Raw genomic sequence first — 18,890 nt, forward strand, 5'->3', positions numbered from 1 at the left:
GGGAAAGATGGAGGGCACAAGGAGAAGGGGACAACAGAGGACAAGATGGCTGGATGGTGTTTTCGAAGCTACCAGCATGAGTTTGACCAAACTGCGGGAGGCAGTGGAAGACAGGAGTGCCTGGCGTGCTCTGGTCCATGGGGTCACGAAGAGTTGGACACGACTAAACAACAACACAATGATAAGTAACCCCCACTGAGGATTTATATGAAAATGATGTAGCATAACAGTTCAAGTCCCACCGACTGCATCATAACTCGCCACCTCAAACTAGCTATCTCTGCTGAAAATGGATTCTTGCTTACTATCATGGCCTCAGACCAGGAATCCTCAAATGCTGAATTCTCCTATAATAGTTGCCCCAAAGAGGATGCACTCCCCAGTCATTCCCATGTGAAAGTGAAGAGGAAATCCTACTTCAAAGTGTAATATGAACACACTGCAGAAAGTCAAACAAAGAAAGCTGAGCAACCCCCGGGGCATATATGACGCAAAGCAGCCAGGTCTGTGCCTCTTGTTTTTGCTGCTTACCCAGAGCTACAAAATGGTGTTATCATACACCAGTGGCCCATTATGCATGATTGGAATTGCAACAGGCCTTAAGGAGAAGAGCATGACAAGCTTAACTTCTCTGCAGCACACCAGGATGTGTTTTGTTCTGGATTAATGTCATTTCATGGATCATTAACTGTCACACACCTGAGATATGGCAGCTTTTTTCAACATGCATATGAGCCTTTTACAGAATAAGCCTGCATAGTTATCTGTGAGTAAACCTTATTAAACAAATAGGAACATAATTAAATGATTTAGTTGAGATTCCTGCATAGCAGGAGGTTGCTCTAGATGACTCTCAGGATCCCTTCCAACTCCACAGTTCTGAGATTCTGTTATTCTATGTCTTGACTGGGCTATGCCTGCTTCCTCCTACTGTTCCTGTATACAAAAACTTCATTGGAATACATACCAAGTCAGTACTTGTGCAAATGAAGTTAGTGGCACTTAGGACAGTAGATGGTCTGGTTCTGCGCTTGCCCATTTAAGCACTTTTGGTCTGATGAAGCATATTGGCACCAGCAGAGCTCTGCAGGTACACTTGAAACACTATAACTCAGTGACAGACCACAAGCTTTGCATGTAGAAAGTTCCAAGTTCAACCCGTTGGCATATCTAGCTATCTTGGATAGGCTTCTGTCTAAGACCCTGAAAAATAACTGCTAGAAAGTACTGAACTAAATGAGCCAATAGCTTGCCTCTGTTTAAGGAAGCTTCAATGTTCAGTTGCCTATTGCTTCTGCTTTTAGTTGGGCAGCAACCATGGAATCAGCAAGGCACCTCTCCAAAAATTTCACCATCAATTCATAGTTGCTGACAGATTAACACTATCCACAGAACTTATCATACCTGCTTCTGAAAGCTGATTCCAATGGAACTCATGTCTTGATAGTATATTATGCAAAAATTGGCCTAAACAACAAATTGACATGTTTACCTAGTAGGGATCAGGACTGTTGGTGTTGGAGTCTTAGCTCACATTTACATAGGAGCTTTCCTTAATTTTGTATTCTACCACCAAACCAGAAGTATGGGGAAGAAGTTACCAAAAAACCAAGTATGCTAAACCTCATGAGCAGCTCTGAAGTGTCATCAGTATACATAGAACCATAGAGTTGTAGGGTTGGGAACCCAAGGATTATCTAGTCCAACTTCCTGCAATGCAGTAACCACAGCTAAAGAATCCCTGACAGATGGCCATCTAACCTCCAATGAAGGAGAGTCCATCACCTTCTGAGGCAGTTGGTTCCGCTGTTGAACAGATCTTACATGGAGGTATACAGAGTTTCATAAGCAACAAATAGACTCTAGTCTGTGTGTTAAGAAAGAAAGAAAGCCTGTAACCCTTGTAGAACCTGAGAAATGAGGTAAAATGTGTAGCCACTGATCTCCTCATTTGTTCTGTGAGAACCTAGCCTGTTGCACCCTTTCAGTGGGAATGATATTTAGGAGAGCAGATGTAGCAAGGCAGCTGCAGTCTCTAAGGGAGCCAGCACAGTCATGCTAAGCTCCGCTTTGGCTTAAAATTATATATGAATGCAGCCATGCTATGGAGGCCCAGGTTCATTGGCCAGGAGCCTGCCTTGAGTATGGGGCCAGGGGTAGAACTTTGAGCTAATCATTATCCCTGAACATAAACTATCATCCAACATTTTTGTGTGAATAAAATGGGAGTGCACTTTATACCTTGCTCAGGGTTTCTTGGAGAAAGCAGGATTTAATAGAGAGAGAGAGAGAGAGAAAGAGAGAGAGAGAGAAAGAGATAGATACACACACACACACAAATACATATACAGACACATACAATCATATGTGTGTGTGTGTGTGTGTGTGTGTGTGTGTGTGTGTGTTGTTTAGTCGTGTCCGACTCTTCGTGACCCCATGGACCAGAGCACACCGGGCACTTCTGTCCTCCACTGCCTCCCGCAGTTTGATCAAACTCATGCTGGTAGCTTCATGAATACCATCCAACCATCTCATCCTCTGTCGTCCCCTTCTCCTTGTGCCCTCAATTTTTCCCAGCATCAGGGTCTTTTCCAGGGAGTCCTCTCTTCTCATGAGGCCGCCAAAGTATTGGAGCCTCAGCTTCACGATCTGTCCTTCCAGTGAGCACTTAGGGCTGATTTCTTTAAGAATGGATAGGTTTGATCTTCTTGCAGTCCATGGGACTCTCAAGAGTCTCCTCCAGCACCATAATTCAAAAGCATCAATTCTTCAGCGATCAGCCTTCTTTATGGTCCAGCTCTCACTTCCATACATCACTACTGGGAAAACCATAGCTTTTACTATACGGACCTTTGTTGGCAAGGTGATGTCTCTGCTATATGATTGTGTGTGTGTGTGTGTGTGTGTGTGTGTGTGTGTGTTGCACAACAGTGGAAGCTACTTCAGTGTATGGTACTTGGTAATCTACTGTTTTATTACAGGAACTTAAAATCATGAGTAACCAGATGAGGGCAAGTCATTTATAAGCATTAATAAGATGTTGCCATTCCTTCATTTCCATTGCTACTGAAAAACCTTGGTAATGCTGTCAAAAAAACCCACTGAGTTTTAAACAGGGGCATGTAATGCAGAACGACAGCCTCACTCACATCACCCATTTATTGCACAAGGGCTGCGTAGCAAGGATTGTAAATACCAGCTTTTAATTATCAAGTTTATTTATAATTCATTAATGGGAAGTAGATAAACAGTCAGGCTATGATTGGAATGGGGGGAGGCTAAATTGAAAATAGCAGGCTATACAGATTAAATGGGAAAATATTGATGCAGACTCAAGGTGAAAATTTCTCCCCTTTCATTTTCCTTTGCTGCAGTTATTCATTAAGTCCATAGTCTACAACCCACTTACTCAACAGCAGTCAGATTGGCTCTATGTGAATAAGCAGGCTCAGCTGTGTATTGTAGCTGTAAAGAATGAGACAGAAAAATCATGCTTGGGGATCATGTTGAGCTCTAGGAGTTGATGTTCTTTACTTAATACAGACAACCACAAGCCATGCTTTGTATTTTTGGAAAATCTAACATTTGGCATGCTTGCAACTGGGGTTTTGCGGAAGAGTTCTCTAGTCTGATTAAGCCCATATGTTCAAAAACAGCACAGGGTTGAATCCAGCATGTCTGTTCTGCTCACACAACAGGTTTCCTTTTTCACAACAGAACATTCCTCCCCATGCACTCTCAAAGTCTGCTGCAGGAGTTGGGGGGCCCTCCAGAGTAAAGGGGGTGCCAGAGGAGAGAAGGAAGGGAACATCCAGCTTGTCAATATGCTCCTTAAATTGTGGTGCCTGGAACTGGGCACAGGACTCCAGGTGTTTATTTTATGTGTGCCTGTTTGCATCCAAGTGTGTCTAGAAAATATAAAATTATCTATCTATCATAATTCAATGTAAAGTAGCACAATACAATATCTGTGATGATCACTCCATATAACAATTAGCTGCAGTTGCTGTATGAAATCTGTCTAGAATAAAAATGTGAAGCTGTAGAATTGGCATGTGCTGAAAGCGAATTCTTTCCTCCCTCTTCAGAGCTGGGATTGTATAGAGCACCATTCAGTTTCCTAACCATCAGCCTGACATCAGCAAAGAAGCCAACTATAAGAAAATGACACATAGCTAATTAGAAATACTGACTGGCCATGAATTCTTCCTGATACAAAGTGGATCTTTGCCTTATTTACAAATATTACTTGAGATATTAGTATAAGCTCTGTACTTTATAGGTAAAGGTAAAGGGACCCCTGACCATTAGGTCCAGTCGTGGCCGACTCTGGGGTTGCGGCGCTCATCTCACTTTATTGGCCAAGGGAGCCAGCGTACAGCTTCCGGGTCATGTGGCCAGCATGACTAAGCCGCTTCTGGTGAACCAGAGCAGCACACAGAAACGCTGTTTACCTTCCCACCGAAGTGGTACCTATTTATCTATTTGCACTTTGACGTGCTTTCAAACTGCTAGGTTGGCAGGAGCAGGGACTGAGCAACGGGAGCTCACCCTGTCGCGGGGATTCAAACTGCCGACCTTCTGATCGGCAAGTCCTAGGCTCCATAAAATGGCAGGACTATTGGAAAGACTCTAAAAGTCTGTTGAAATGAAATTAGAAATTTGTGGGCCTTGGAGAGGAGAAGGTGCATTGGTGCAGGCAGAATGTTGTCACTCATATACTATTGCACCATTCATAGTATATGTAAGACAGCACACAAGGAAGCTTCATAAAATATCTGGCTTTTGTTGCCTGCCTGGGGTTGCAAAACATGGGTGGTTGCCAAGCTGGCCACATTTTCTGGCTGGTAGGGTGAGTTCATAAGCCACAGAGGTCTGTTCTGCAATAAGCAAAATTCATTAGTAAAATGTAAGCTGGTGCAGTGTACTGTTTATTTAATTCCATTTATGAATGGTTTCCCATGAAATATCTTCAAGCAATTTAACAGCAAGAGCATCAATATATATATATATATATATATATATATATATATATATATATATAGCCACCCTGGAAAAGACCCTGATGTTGGGAAAGATTGAGGGCACAAGGAGAAGGGGACGACAGAGGACGAGATGGTTGGACAGTGTTCTCGAAGCAATGAACATGAGTTTGACCAAGCTGCGGGAGGCAGTGGTAGACAGGAGTGCCTGGCATGTTCTGGTCCATGGGGTCACGAAGAGTCAGACACGACTAAACGACTAAACAACAACAAATAGAAAGCCAATTACAATGATTTCATATATTAAAAGAATTGTGTTGTGTCAAAATGTCACTAGTACATTACTGATCTATTGAAATAACTTGTTAGGTGCTTTTCCAGTGCTCAAGGTACTGTACAGTAGCAAATAAGACAAAGTAAACAAATGTGAATAAATCCCTCCAGTGAAACCATAAAAAGCAGGACCACTGTAAGAAAACAAAACTAGCCAGTTGATCTGAAGGCCATGCAGAAGAGTTGGATCTTGTTCATTTTGTTTCTCCTCTGCCTCCAGTAGACCAGTAAAGAAGGAGTGCTGCCTATCTCAGGGTAAAGATCATTCTTCAGCCTTGGGACACCTGCCCCTCCTCATGGCAAGCTGGGTTGGCATCAAGGGTCAGCATGGCTGGACACCTGTCAAGGGCCCTCCCCTCGGTCATGTGCCCACCAGGAAGAAACCTCTGTGCCTGCTTTTCTTCTTCACCACTGTATCCTGTTTGTTCACTTGCCTCTCACTCTGGTCCAGAGGGAAGCAAATCACAAAGCTGGTGAGAAAAGGAAGAAGTAGCTGCCACTGTCTGCTTGCTCATTGGCTGTGCCTGATAAGCAAGCAGGTGGTAGCAATTAGGCAGAGGAAGAGCAGCAGGCAACAATGGCAGTGGGGTGGTGAAACTAGAAACTGAAATCATAACATAACATAACATAACATAACATAACATAACATAACAACATAACATAACATAACATAACATAACATAACATAACATAACACAACATAACAACATAACATAAACTTATATATATCCACCACCCTTCATCTGAAGATCACAGGGCGGTTTACAGCATGAAAATACAAAACATCTTTGGCTACCTCATGAGAAGAGAAGACTCCCTGGAAAAGACCCTGATGTTGGGAAAGATGGAGGGCACAAGGAGAAGGGGACGACAGAGGACAAGATGGTTGGACAGTGTTCTCGAAGCTACCAGCATGCGTTTGACCAAACTGCGGGAGGCAGTGGAAGACAGGAGTGCCTGGCGTGCTCTGGTCCATGGGGTCACGAAGAGTCGGACACGACTAAACGACTGAACAACAACAATCATAACAACAGCAGCAACCAATAACTCCCTCTTCCACATGCACATTAAAATGGCCATAGATTGTTTAACCAGCCAAATAAAGAGAGGCGCTCTTTGGAGAACCCAGGCCATCGTGGGTTTTCTGAGTAAGCACTGGCACCCTGAAATGAACCTGGAAGAATCTGGGCCACCCGTGCATCTAGAACATGATCCTGATATTCCACACCATACTTTGTAATGCAGGGGTTTGGACTCGATGGCCCTTGTGGTCTCTTCCAACTCTATGATTCTATGATTCTATGACCCCTTGGGAGCACAATTTCCAGAGATGAAAATGGTGAAAATCGGAGTTAATGGATTTGGCGGCATTGGCCGTCTGGTCACCAGAGCTGCAGTGAACTCTGGTGAAGTTGAGGTTGTGGCCATCAATGACCCTTTCATTGATCTGAACTACATGGTCTACATCTTTAAGTATGACTCCACTCATGGCTGTTTCTGTGCTGAAGTGAAGACTGACCATGGGGTAAATAACAACAGTTCTGCCCATCCAAGCATCTCTATTTCAGTCTTTGACAATGCTATTTTTTAAAAAGAAATTCTATTATAATTTTGCTTCAGCTCTGAAAGGGTGGGTAGAAAGAATTTTGAGTTAATATCAGTGCAAAGGAACACTCATGTTTAATTCTTGGCTTTCTTATTATTCTATAGTCTCTAACCATTCTGATTCTGATTCTGTTTAGCTTGATTTGCCATAGCTGAACATCTAAAATATGAACATCAGCTGAAAAATGTTTCCAAAATAGAAGTTTGGTGGACGATGGCTCAAGGTAGACTCTTTAAAGTCCTGCAGTTGGAGAGTATTTTCATCAAGCAGAAGACATAAAAGAGTTTTCCAGAGCTCTTTATCAGACTGGGTGTTACACAAAGCAGGGAGTGGGAGGAAAGAGGAAAAAGAAGTAACAAAATTTGGTTCAGTATAGCAATAAAGTCTGCATTTAGTCTCAAACACAAGATCAAGACCACGGAATAGATTGGATTAGTTTCTACCAGCTTGTTGCAAGTTGCTGGTTATACCTAGGATCCTGCAACAAAAAAGCAAAGGCTGACCTCCAACTTTTTAGAAACAAATTCCAGCAGTTACCCATGTTTCTGGTTAGGCAGTGAGCAGAACTAGAGTTGCATGGCAGTCTTTATATTAGGAAAGGCTGTGGATTTGGGCACTTATGGATCAAGACAGCTACATTTGCGTTTCATTTTGCATTGTTATACTTAATAAATTACGTATGTGAATTGAGAGGAAAATATCTGCTTAAATATCTGAATCCTCAGTATTGCTGATTATGAACTTACATTTACTTAGGAAAGACACAGATAATTAACAATCGGGTGATTTTATTCAAAAATTAACATTAACCATATTAGTAGATTGCTGAATTTTGAAGTTATAAGAATCTTTTAAGTGTTATTTGGCAAGAGAGGTATTGGATTAAATATGCCTGCTTATGGGGCGGTTTCCTTTGAAATTTTTGCCAATGATGCTTTGTATTATTGAAGCTTCCAACATTATCCATTAGGTGTACTGTTCTGCTCAACATAGTGAAGAATTTAATTTAAATCTAAGGTCTCCCTGTACTTACAAGAATTTCAGTACAGTGGTACCTCGGTTTAAGAACAGCCCTGTTAATGAACTATTCAGTTTACGAACTCCACAAAACCAGAAGTAGTGTTCCGGTTTGTGAACTTTACCTCGGTCTACGAACGGAAGCCGAACGGTGGAAGGGCACCAGCGGTGGAAGGCCTCATTAGGGAAAGCATGCCTCGGTTTAAGAATAGCTTTGGTTTAAGAACGGACTTCTGGAATGGATTAAGTTTGTAAACCGAGGTACCACCATACACTCAAACTACTCCCTTCAATATAAAATACATTTCTCATTCAGTTAACATACTGGATTTCCAGTTCCTACAATGCACTTGGGACTACCATTGAAGACAGTCCAGAAACTTCCATCAGTTTAGAATGAGGTGGCTTGTATCTTGGGTTGTATCTGGAGTTGGTAGTATAGACCATACTATGTTTTTTGCCAGATTCAATGGCTTTCAGTTTGTTTTGGGGGTTCATTGAAGGCACTGGTTTTTCTTTTTAAAGCCCTGAATGGCCTGGTATCAAAATTTTATCAGGAACCATCTTATTCTGTATGCATCTGTTCAATATTTGAGTTTTGAGGCCAGAAGTGTATCTGGTGGGTTTGAGAGACAGAGGTGGCCTTTTCAGTTGTGGCACCTAAATGATGGAATAGCCCCCACAGAGGGAGCTTCATCAGGTATTTAAAACTCATTATTAATTTGATTTCTTCATTATTAATTAGAATTAGGGGGGCAATGAATTAATATTTGGCTCTTCCAGGGATTGCAAATACATGTGTAAATATCTGTGGAAGGAATGGGTAATGGAATTACTTTAAAACAAATTGGAAGCCCTTTTCATATTATCTCAGTGATTCTGTGCTTATTTTGCCTTGTAGTAATTCATTTTTTTACTGCAGCTGTAAAATCATAATGCAATTATGAAGCCATTAAAGAATCATCTCTTTGTAGTTTGTGCTTCATCTGATCCTGCTATTTAATTGAAAAATCAAAATGCACAATTTACTACCATTAATGATCTTTGATTGATATGGATTAATAAAAAAGGTTTAAATGACAGACATAACACAGCAGGCTTTTTCCTGAAATTTATAAAAGAATAGATTTCGGTACACCTCTGTATTTAAAATTCACAAGATAAGTAGTATCCTGGGGTTGCATTTGACAGTTAATTGGGTCCAGCATTTAAGACAAATAAAGCAATGCAGCTTTAATGCTAGTAAACACAACATAATATAAAGTTATGCCAAATTTTGTGATCCGCTCTTAATACTGCATATCCTGTTTTCTAACAAGATGTCATTGAGCTCTGCATCAAGGATAACATCAAGGATGGCTAGCTTATTTTAACCTGTGGTCTACATTCACCTTTGGCCAATCCTGAGGAGCTTCATGCCAGCAGTGTGTGTGGCCAAAAGTGGATGTGGTCACTTCACACTATCACATGCAAACTCTGTCATGGATGCAAAGGCAGAGGAGATACACAGGAACACAGACACACAGCCTCTCCACTCAGCTGATTCATGCAGATCAGCTGAGGAAGAGTGTTGTCACCCACTATCTGCTCATTAAATGTTGGGCTCTGCCCACTCCAATGCTGTGTCTAATTTATGTTTTTATTTTTGCTGCCAAAATCAGTTGGGTCATAGGTGGCCAGAAAAATTTGCTTGGAGGCAGGGTCAGGCTCCTGAACTGGGAAGTTAGCCACCCCTTCTATAATAAGATTAAAGATAATCATAGATTATTTTATATTGCTGTATTTAGGAAGTAGACTTCTGGAAGCACCATTTTGAGAAGAGTATAAGAACAGTGGCCAGCCAAAACACCAATCTAAATTGGTACATGACAATGCTTTGTGCACACTTTTGTTGCTCTTAGATTGCTAAATTAGAGGCCAGGTGGCATCTCTGAAGACCATGCTTGACTCAGGGGGTCTATAGTTGTTGAACTCACCTGTATTGCTTAGATGTTGTTCAGTTCCATAAATGGAATTGTAGGTACAAACATATATCCAGCCCTTATAAAAATATTCTTTAGTTTATAAAAGGTAAAGGTAAAGGGACCCCTGACCATTAGGTCCAGTCGTGGCCGACTCTGGGGTTGCGGCACTCATCTCACTTTATTGGCCGAGGGAGCCGGCGTACAGCTTCTGGGTCATGTGGCCAGCATGCCTAAGCCGCTTCTGGCGAAACCAGAGCAGTGCACGGAAACGCCATTTACCTTCCTGCCGGAGCGGTACCTATTTATTTACTTCCACTTTCAGGTGCTTTCAAACTGCTAGGTTGGCAGGAGCAGGGACCGAGCAATAGGAGCTCACCCCCCGTCGCGGGGATTTAAACCTCTGACCTCCTGATCAGCAAGTCCTAGGCTCTGTGGTTTAATCCACAGTGCCACCCGCGTCCCTTCTTTAGTTCATATACAAGCCTCTTGTATATGTTGGTGGACTAGTTGCATGATCAAATATTTGCCATGGGTGATGTAGGAAAAGCTGGGTGGGAAGTTTAGCATTGTTTCTTTAGTTCATATACAATGCTAAACTTTCCACCCAGCTTTTCCTACACCACCCATGACAAATATTTGATCATGCAACTAGTCCACCAACATATACAAAGAGGCTTAAGCAATTTTCTTTACCTTCTTTTATTGGTTGTGTTTGTTGTAATTAGTTTTCGTGTTTATATTCTATCTGTAAGTCACTTTGGCTCACCTTTGTACTTACAATAATAATGACAACATTGCTGTTGCTGTTGTTGTTTTTTTGCCTGGACAAACAAATGATAGATGGGGTAATAGAATCGACCAGGTAGCAGGTAAAACTGGAACAGAATATTCACATAAGCAGTTCGGTGCATTGTGAGACTTAAATGCTTAGGAAGCATCTGTGCATTAGAGATAGAAGGCGCAAGATGTGGGACAAGACTCTGGAGCATCACTTTGGACATTCAGTCGGTTGGAAAGAGGATTGTTGAAATTTCAGATACATGGACCAGTCCTTAGCTTCTTCCTTCTGGTTTTGAGGCAGCTGCCTATAGTTTCATGTTCAGCCTGTGTTGGCACGGTGCTGGGTACCACCATCTCGATGCAGTTTCAGATAGCAAGAGTCCCTGCGTGCATATATGCAAACCACCCTTATGTAATAAATTGTAGCATACAGGTCCTAGATTAGTCTTGCATGTTACCACCATATGTTTGGGCAAGAAAAGCGCATCTCTTCCCCATTTTTCACAATGACATGGGGGCATACAAGAAAAAGCTATAGTTCTGTTATGTTTTTCCAACATGCTGGTTTCTGGTTGTGCAGGCAGCGAATATTCAAGTGCTTACATCAACTATCTCAGCAAAATTAGACAGCTGTATTGGTAATCTTGCTCCAGTCTGTGTGCTGACAAGCAGTGCATGAGTAATGCAAGAGGCCTTTCCAATGTGACCCTCTTCCCGAGCAATAATGAACAACAACAAAAAATCTGCATTATCAGCTATTAGTATATGCCGGAATTAGGATCAAGCGGAGGAAAGATGAGCCCTTAAGTATATGTTTATTACATTTTGTACCAGCTGAGGTCAAGCTAAGTAAGGAAATAGTACCTTGCCAATATTTGGTATGCTTTAATGTTTTAGATTGGTTTGGACTCTGTTCCCTTCTAGGAAGAGGCATTTAAAGCTTAGTGAATTTATTGTGCCTTATACAGCAGGCTATATGACCTGTAAAAATATTTCCATTTAAATTACAGTTTGGATGAACAGATAAGTGCATTAAAGAGTGATCTTTCATGCTCTGTTTCAAAGGTAATGAAAATATTACTTTGAAATAGAAATCCATTTACCTGCAGATGCGTTCATTACCAGCAGTAATCTCAAGATTAATAGTCAATAGATATTGGCGATTGTGAATAAACCCTGCCATCTTTTAAACATCCAAATACACGTAAAGGAAGAGTGAGTGACTTCATTGCCATGTACTTCTCTGTTGTGCTTGGTTTTTAGCAAAAAGGCACAGTGTAGCTGTGGTAGATGGGTCTTTTCGAGCTTTATTTATGCTGAAAAATCAGCTCTGACCATACTGCTAACTATAATCAGCAAGAGATTACCTGGTAAGAGAAGGCAATGCATAAAACATCAGCACTCAACAAGCAGGTGAAGTAGAAGCAAAAGGCCTTCTGCTCATGAACATGAAAGTCCTCAAGGAAAAGCTCTCCGACTCACAAATACCATGTTGTGTAATTATTCACTCATGTAAGGTGAGCTACAGGTGCATGTAGGATTCATTGACTAGAATTTTAATGGCAGATTTCTTAAATTGGTTGGACATTTTCACTAATACTTAGACTCTGAATCTGAATGCTGTACTGCTGTCATTTCAAGAGGGAGGCTGAGATGCGTTTTAAATTTTAATCCCCCAAACAAATCCAGCAGGCTCAGGGATGACACCCTAGGATGTGAGAAATTGACATTTCCCATGACACTGAAATAAACAAAGGTTAAGATCATAAACTGGATCCCAAGGATAATCCCTTACTCAACTGAACACCCAAATAGGCCCATGCCTTCTGATTTATTTAACGGAGGGGAAATGGGAACTTGCTGCTTCAGGACCAGAAGGAAAGAAGGAAGGGGTCTATATGTTGGAGGATAAAAGAGTAGCTATATTTTTATTTATTTATTATTATTAAGATGCTCTCTGCTTTACATCAATTTCTGGAAAGAGATACAGTAAAGGGAATTACTCAGGGACTTGAACATACCTTAAACAGAAGAGGACATGCTTTATCTGAGACCTGCTGCAGACTCAGTTCCTGGCATCTCCTGTTAGGTAGCAGGTGATGGAAAAAACATCTGTCTAAGACTCTGGAAAGCAGCTGCTTGTTGGAATAGACAATATTGGGCTAGGTGGGCACAAAGTATGTGACCTTCTATAAGGCAGCTTCCTATGGTTATTAAGCAAGTGGCATAGATATGCTTGCAAGAGTGTTGTTTTGTAGGATCCTTATTCAGAGATGATGACAATGTCAGGCCAGTCTCAGGATGGGTATCAAAGAGACATTGTTATTGTGGGGATCAAGCCATAAGTCAGAGCACAGCCTCCAGCTTAGCTCTCAGTCCAGAGGAATTTGGCCACCCTCCAGGTGCCCGGCTTGAATCCTTAAGACCTCCTGCCAGCGTCTGCCGGCAAGATCAAAGGAGGTCTCTTCGGCGATTCTCCTCAACGTGAAGGAGAACACACCACCACTCCTCCCCCACTCCTCTCCCAGGGAGGGGGAAAGAGACAGACAGAAATATATCTACATGTCTTTATTCCTGTCGTTCACCAGTGCAGAGAAACATGTCTGCACACTCTGCTTCCCAACGCAGAGAGAGAAATTACTCCACCCATGTACTTCCAGTACAGGGTCATGTGCTGCTCTGAGGTAACATCCGGCTCTCAGAGCACTTTACAGACAGTCCCAGTTTCCCACGGGACAATCCAATAACAGCCATATCCTGTTTACCATTCCAGCCACCTGGTGCTTGCTTCTGCATTGCTCCTTTTTCGTAACATCCTCCCCCAAAAGAATCAATGCGTGTTGCAGCAAGCAAAGCATGATCCAGAGAAGAAAACAAACAGTTGTTATACACATAACACTCCCCTGTTGTTTCAGTTCCACCCTTGGAACTCCCCGCCACTGGTTTCCCCAGTGTATCTCTCTGGTTGTCTGGTCTCCAAGGAATGAGTGCATCTGCATTACCTTGGCTAGCAACTCTCTGTTGTGTCTTTGTCTCTGACTTAGACACAGTTCCAACCTGTCCTCGGTTGTTTACAACAGCAACACATGCAACAGCTAAGTTAGCAAACTCTTTTGAGTACCTCTTGGGTGGTTGACCCTTTGTAACTCTCTCAGACCTACGTATGAGGTGCTGATCCTCTCTGCTCACTGGTCCAGTCTCAGGACTCTTTGGAGAACTAGTTCCAATGGTAAACAGTGGTTCATTCTTCAGTTGTGAAGGCCTATCTATTGTGTGAGACTTCCTCTCAATGACTGTGACAACTGAGCTCTCCGAGCTATCAGTGTCATCACTTTCAGTACAGCTGAAATCAGTGAAATCATCATCATCTGAATCGTCCTCAGTGGGAAATGTGTGTACTATCACTCTCTCCTGTTCAGGAACACTCTCTAGAAATTTTGTGAGAATCACCTGACCAGATTCAGACAAAATTACTCTGTAGAGACCCTTTTCATACCCCACAAAAATGCCTCTGGCATTCTTTACTCCACCTGGAGCTTCTGTTCTCACATGAGACCCAAAAACCTTGAAATGGGCAACAGAAGGTTTTCTGTGGAACAGTTTCTCAAAAGGAGAACTTCCCAACTCTTTTGAAACCTTTCTCACTTTCGTATAACAGAACGACATTAGAGACTCGGCCCAGTACTCATGTGGCAGATGTGAACTTAGCAATTGCGCTTCCATCCCCTTTTGCAATTCTCTGTTCACCCTTACACAGACACCCCTGTTCCACGCTTCCGCTGAAACAGCAATCTTGTGTCTGATCCCCTTCTTCTGCAGGAACCTTTGGAAATCCTGTAAAAGAAAAATCTGCTTCTCATCTGTGAATAGACAATCAATGTTAGCATCATGCATACTCTTAACTTTGTCACAAAACTCCTTAAACCTCTCCAAGGCTTCCTTTGGCTTTCTCAACACATAAACCCAGACATAGTTAGAGAAATGATCCACACACACAAGATAATATCTTGCATTGCCTCTAGATGGTTCTAGAGGACCAATCACATCAGCATACACCCGCTGAAATGCCCTGTTGACCCCGGTCTTCTTCTTGCTCACACCTGCAAGAGAAACTAGGTTAGACACAGATGAATTACATTCCATGTAATCACTTTGTGCAAAAGTCAACAAATAAAGTCCATCCTTCTGTTTGGCAGAAAGATATAACTCTCCATCTTTGTAGATCTCGCAGCTCTCAGCATCGTAGCACAGTTTCAGTCCTCTCTTTGCAATCTGCGAAACACTCAGCAGATTGAACTTCAACTCAGGAACCAAGTAAACATTGTTTATTGTCAAGTCCAGACTCTTAAGATAGACAGTCCCCACGCCGGCCGCTTCTAGCTCCTGACCATTGGCCTGTGTCACAGTGAAGCTTTGCTTCTTAAATGTTGAAAAGAGTTCTCTGTGTGGGGACATATGAACCGTCGCTGCAGTGTCGATAATAAACGCGTTCCCAACATCTGGCGTGGTTCCCTTCGCCATCAAAGCCTTTGCAGGTTCCACCATAGGCTTGGTACGACCTTTGCCTGACGCCTCAGGCTTTGCTGAGCGGCCCTTCGCTCCTTTTGGCTGACGTGGCTTCTTACAGCTCCGCTGAAGATGCCCAGCCTGTCCGCAATTGTAACACTGGACAACATTCAAAGCTACAGCATCCTTTTCAGTAGCTTCATCGGTGGGGGAATTAGAACTCCGTTCCTCCCTCCCCCTGTCCTTTTCTTCCAGTGCAGCATGCCGGCTGTGTTCTTCTAGAACCACGGCACCCAGGGGCACTCCCCCCTTCTTGGCATCCATGCTGAATCCAAGAGTCAGCTTTACACTCAATCTCAAGCCAGCTTTCACTTTCCAAGCCAGTAAACTCCCAAAAGTCTTTGTTTACTGCTTCACTGGCGGGCAAACCTTTGGGTTGTTTTTTCAAAACCCTTGCACAGCTGCGCAGATACACTTTCGATTTCCCAGGCTCTTTTTAGGCCTCTCAGTAACTGGCAGACGTTGCCTAGCAACCTGCTCAGGACGGAACTCCTTATCTAAACCACAGGAATTTCTGGTATGCAAGCTTGCTCTTTCAGAGCTTGTTTTTTTCAAACGCAGCTCTTCCTTGTGAACCAGAGAATTAAACCTTTCTGCGTTCACTTTTCTCTCTCCCAAAATGCAGCATACCTTTTTTTGGGGGGGCTCCGTTGCCTTGAAACACACTCCTCTCGGTGTCCAGCTGTCTGTTTCAGCTTCTGGCTGCAGGCAGACGCTTTCTTTATCTCCTTAGGTGCAGAGGATGGCAACGATTCATCGACCTCTCACCTCTCATGCAGATTCTCATAGATCAGATAACCATCGGTCTGCTACCAGTTGTCGGAATCCAAGCCAAAAGAGCAGAGCCCCCAGCTTAGCTCTCAGTCCAGAGGAATTTGGCCACCCTCCAGGTGCCCGGCTTGAATCCTTAAGACCTCCTGCCAGCGTCTGCCGGCAAGATCAAAGGAGGTCTCTTCGGCGATTCTCCTCAACGTGAAGGAGAACACACCACCACTCCTCCCCCACTCCTCTCCCAGGGAGGGGGAAAGAGACAGACAGAAATATATCTACATGTCTTTATTCCTGTCGTTCACCAGTGCAGAGAAACATGTCTGCACACTCTGCTTCCCAACGCAGAGAGAGAAATTACTCCACCCATGTACTTCCAGTACAGGGTCATGTGCTGCTCTGAGGTAACATCCGGCTCTCAGAGCACTTTACAGACAGTCCCAGTTTCCCACGGGACAATCCAATAACAGCCATATCCTGTTTACCATTCCAGCCACCTGGTGCTTGCTTCTGCATTGCTCCTTTTTCGTAACAGTTATGTCCTCAGGTACTAACCTGTTTTTGTTGGTTTGTTTGAGAGCCATTCAATATGGAGGCAGAATTTACCATGAATTCTCATTTTGTCTCCACTGCCACCACCTCTGGTGAAACTTTATTCTCACTTTTTCTAAACACAGTTTGAGTATTTGTGCTTCTTAATTTTTTGTAATGAACGGTATCCACAACTCAAGAGTTGCTCAACGTGACCCTTTCCTGCTGCCACCCATTCCCTTAGAACGCCTTTGAAATTACCTAGTACAGGCATAGGCAAACTCCAGCCCTCCAGATGTTTGGGACTACAATTCCCATCGTCCCTGACCACTGGTCCTGTTAGCTAGGGATGATGGGAATTGTAGTCCCAAACATCTGGAGGGCCGGAGTTTGCCTAGGCCTGTCCTAGTAGCTTGATATAATATGGTTAGGTGTGACATGAACAGCAGCACTAAAGATGGGATGGAACTATTAACTAGAATTGTTTACAAGGGGATCCTTATACATTGCAGTTTTGTATGCCCTTGATGACAGTTTCTAAAGACTTAAGAGACTCTGTTGATGACAACGTTCTTTAAAAGGCTCATTTCTCTGGCCAAATTCCCTAAGTCTCTGTCCCAGTCAAATTCACTTACAATCTGGTCCAGCTGCTTCTGGTTGTACTAATGGCTACTTGGTTTTCTAAAACATGCTTGAGTAACCTTCCGGTAAGACCTTTACAGTGGTACCTCGGGTTAAGAACTTAATTCGTTCTGGAGGTCTGTTCTTAACCTGAAACTGTTCTTAACCTGAGGTACCACTTTAGCTAATGAAGCCTTCCACTGCCGCTGCACGATTTCTGTTCTCATCCTGAAGCAAAGTTCTTAACCCGAGATACTATTTCTGGGTTAGTCGAGTCTGTAACCTGAAGTGTCTGTAACCTGAAGTGTGTGTAACCCGAGGTACCACTGTATTTTAAACTGTTTCATGTTGTGTTTTAACGTTGCAAACACGCCCTGGACCTTAGGGTGAAGACTGCATAATAAATAACAACAAAAACAACCCAGTCACTGTCTCCCTTTTTACTATCTTCTCCAGCACAGTACTGTTAATACACACTGGGGATGGATCGCTTAATATTCAGCTCTGTGCTTGTCTACTTTCACTTCAGTTTTCTCTGCTCTTCTCTTCTCTGCTCACACCTCTGTCATCTGCTAACTTTCCCAACTGACAGTTAACTCCCAATTGACAGTCCCAAATGACAGTTAACTGCCTATCTTTCACCGACTAGAACCTTCAGCTGCAGCGTGCTGTTTCCCAGACCAATCAAAAATGAATTTATCTGATCCAGGCCCTGGCTATAAATATTAAAAGCAGCCTTTTTTCTCTCCCCTTTCTGAATCTTATCACCAAGCAGTTGCTGATAAACAGGCCTGCAACATAGTAATAGTGCAAGGCCTCAAACTTGGGCAGTTAGCACTCTGGCAGCAATGAGGTTGCAATAAATCTTTTAGAAAGCACAAAACGCAGACAGACATATACACAACCTTTCTCCATGCCCTCCTATGTAATGGAAAGTGCATTTGAGTCAGGTATGAAGAATGCATGGTGAAATTTACTCTTGTCCTGGAACTGGAAACGGTGATACTGCTAGGTGCACTACTAGTGTAAGTTCAGACTGATAAGCTCTGTCCTCTGTCTGCTGCAGCCGTGATAACAAACATGGCGCCCTCTTGATGTTGTTGGACTTCAGCTCCCATCAGCCCCAGCCAGCATGTCCAATGGTCAGGGATAATGGGGGTTGTAGTCCAAAGCATATTGCCTATTCCTGGGGCTTTAAGTTTCAATGAAGTGAGAGGTCAGACCAAAAATAATATTTCTCCCTTTGCTGTCCCTTGGTTGCTATCAAGTAACACAAATGTGCATACAGGTTGTCAGTTGTGAGAGGCAGAAGGAACAAAGGTAACTCACTAAAATATTTGAAGAGGGTCAACTTTACGCTCTTCCTCACACCTAAACAAAGGCTTTTCCAAAAGGTTGGCCTCCAGTTTGAGAATTAATTGTCTAGAGACTCCCCAACCAGGTGCCCTCTAGAGGGTTTGGACTATAGCTCCCATCAATCTGCATGACAGATGTTCTGGGATGACGAGATCCAAAATATCTGAAAGGCTCGAGGTTTTGGAAGGCTGGTCAAGAATTGGGATTCTTAAATCCAAACCACGTTGCCTTTAGTGATAAACAGTATATATGATAAATTGATATTCTGCCTTTAGCATGGCCATAACATTTGGTAGTAGCACAGTTTGACACACTTACCCTATGCAAGATGCCTTTACTCACAAGTAAATGCTATTGATGTCAAAG

The 18,890-nt window shown here is 42.8% G+C and overlaps 1 protein-coding gene and 1 long non-coding RNA gene across 13 annotated transcripts in view; one reads left to right on the forward strand and one right to left on the reverse strand.

The window, feature by feature from the left end:
• GRIA4 (glutamate ionotropic receptor AMPA type subunit 4) overlaps positions 1–18,890 on the forward strand; it is a 230,750-nt gene that overhangs the window by 20,150 nt on the left and 191,710 nt on the right. The gene's annotated exons all lie outside the window — the stretch shown is intronic.
• On the reverse strand, positions 3,206–13,001 carry LOC128412603 (uncharacterized). The gene is made up of 3 exons (XR_008330116.1): positions 12,704–13,001; positions 4,731–4,880; positions 3,206–3,465 (listed from the first exon to the last, which is right to left on the reverse strand). It is a non-coding gene; the product is annotated as an uncharacterized LOC128412603 (long non-coding RNA).

This window comes from Podarcis raffonei, chromosome 4, assembly GCF_027172205.1.
Source record: "Podarcis raffonei isolate rPodRaf1 chromosome 4, rPodRaf1.pri, whole genome shotgun sequence".
Classification (NCBI taxonomy): Eukaryota; Metazoa; Chordata; class Lepidosauria; order Squamata; family Lacertidae; genus Podarcis; species Podarcis raffonei.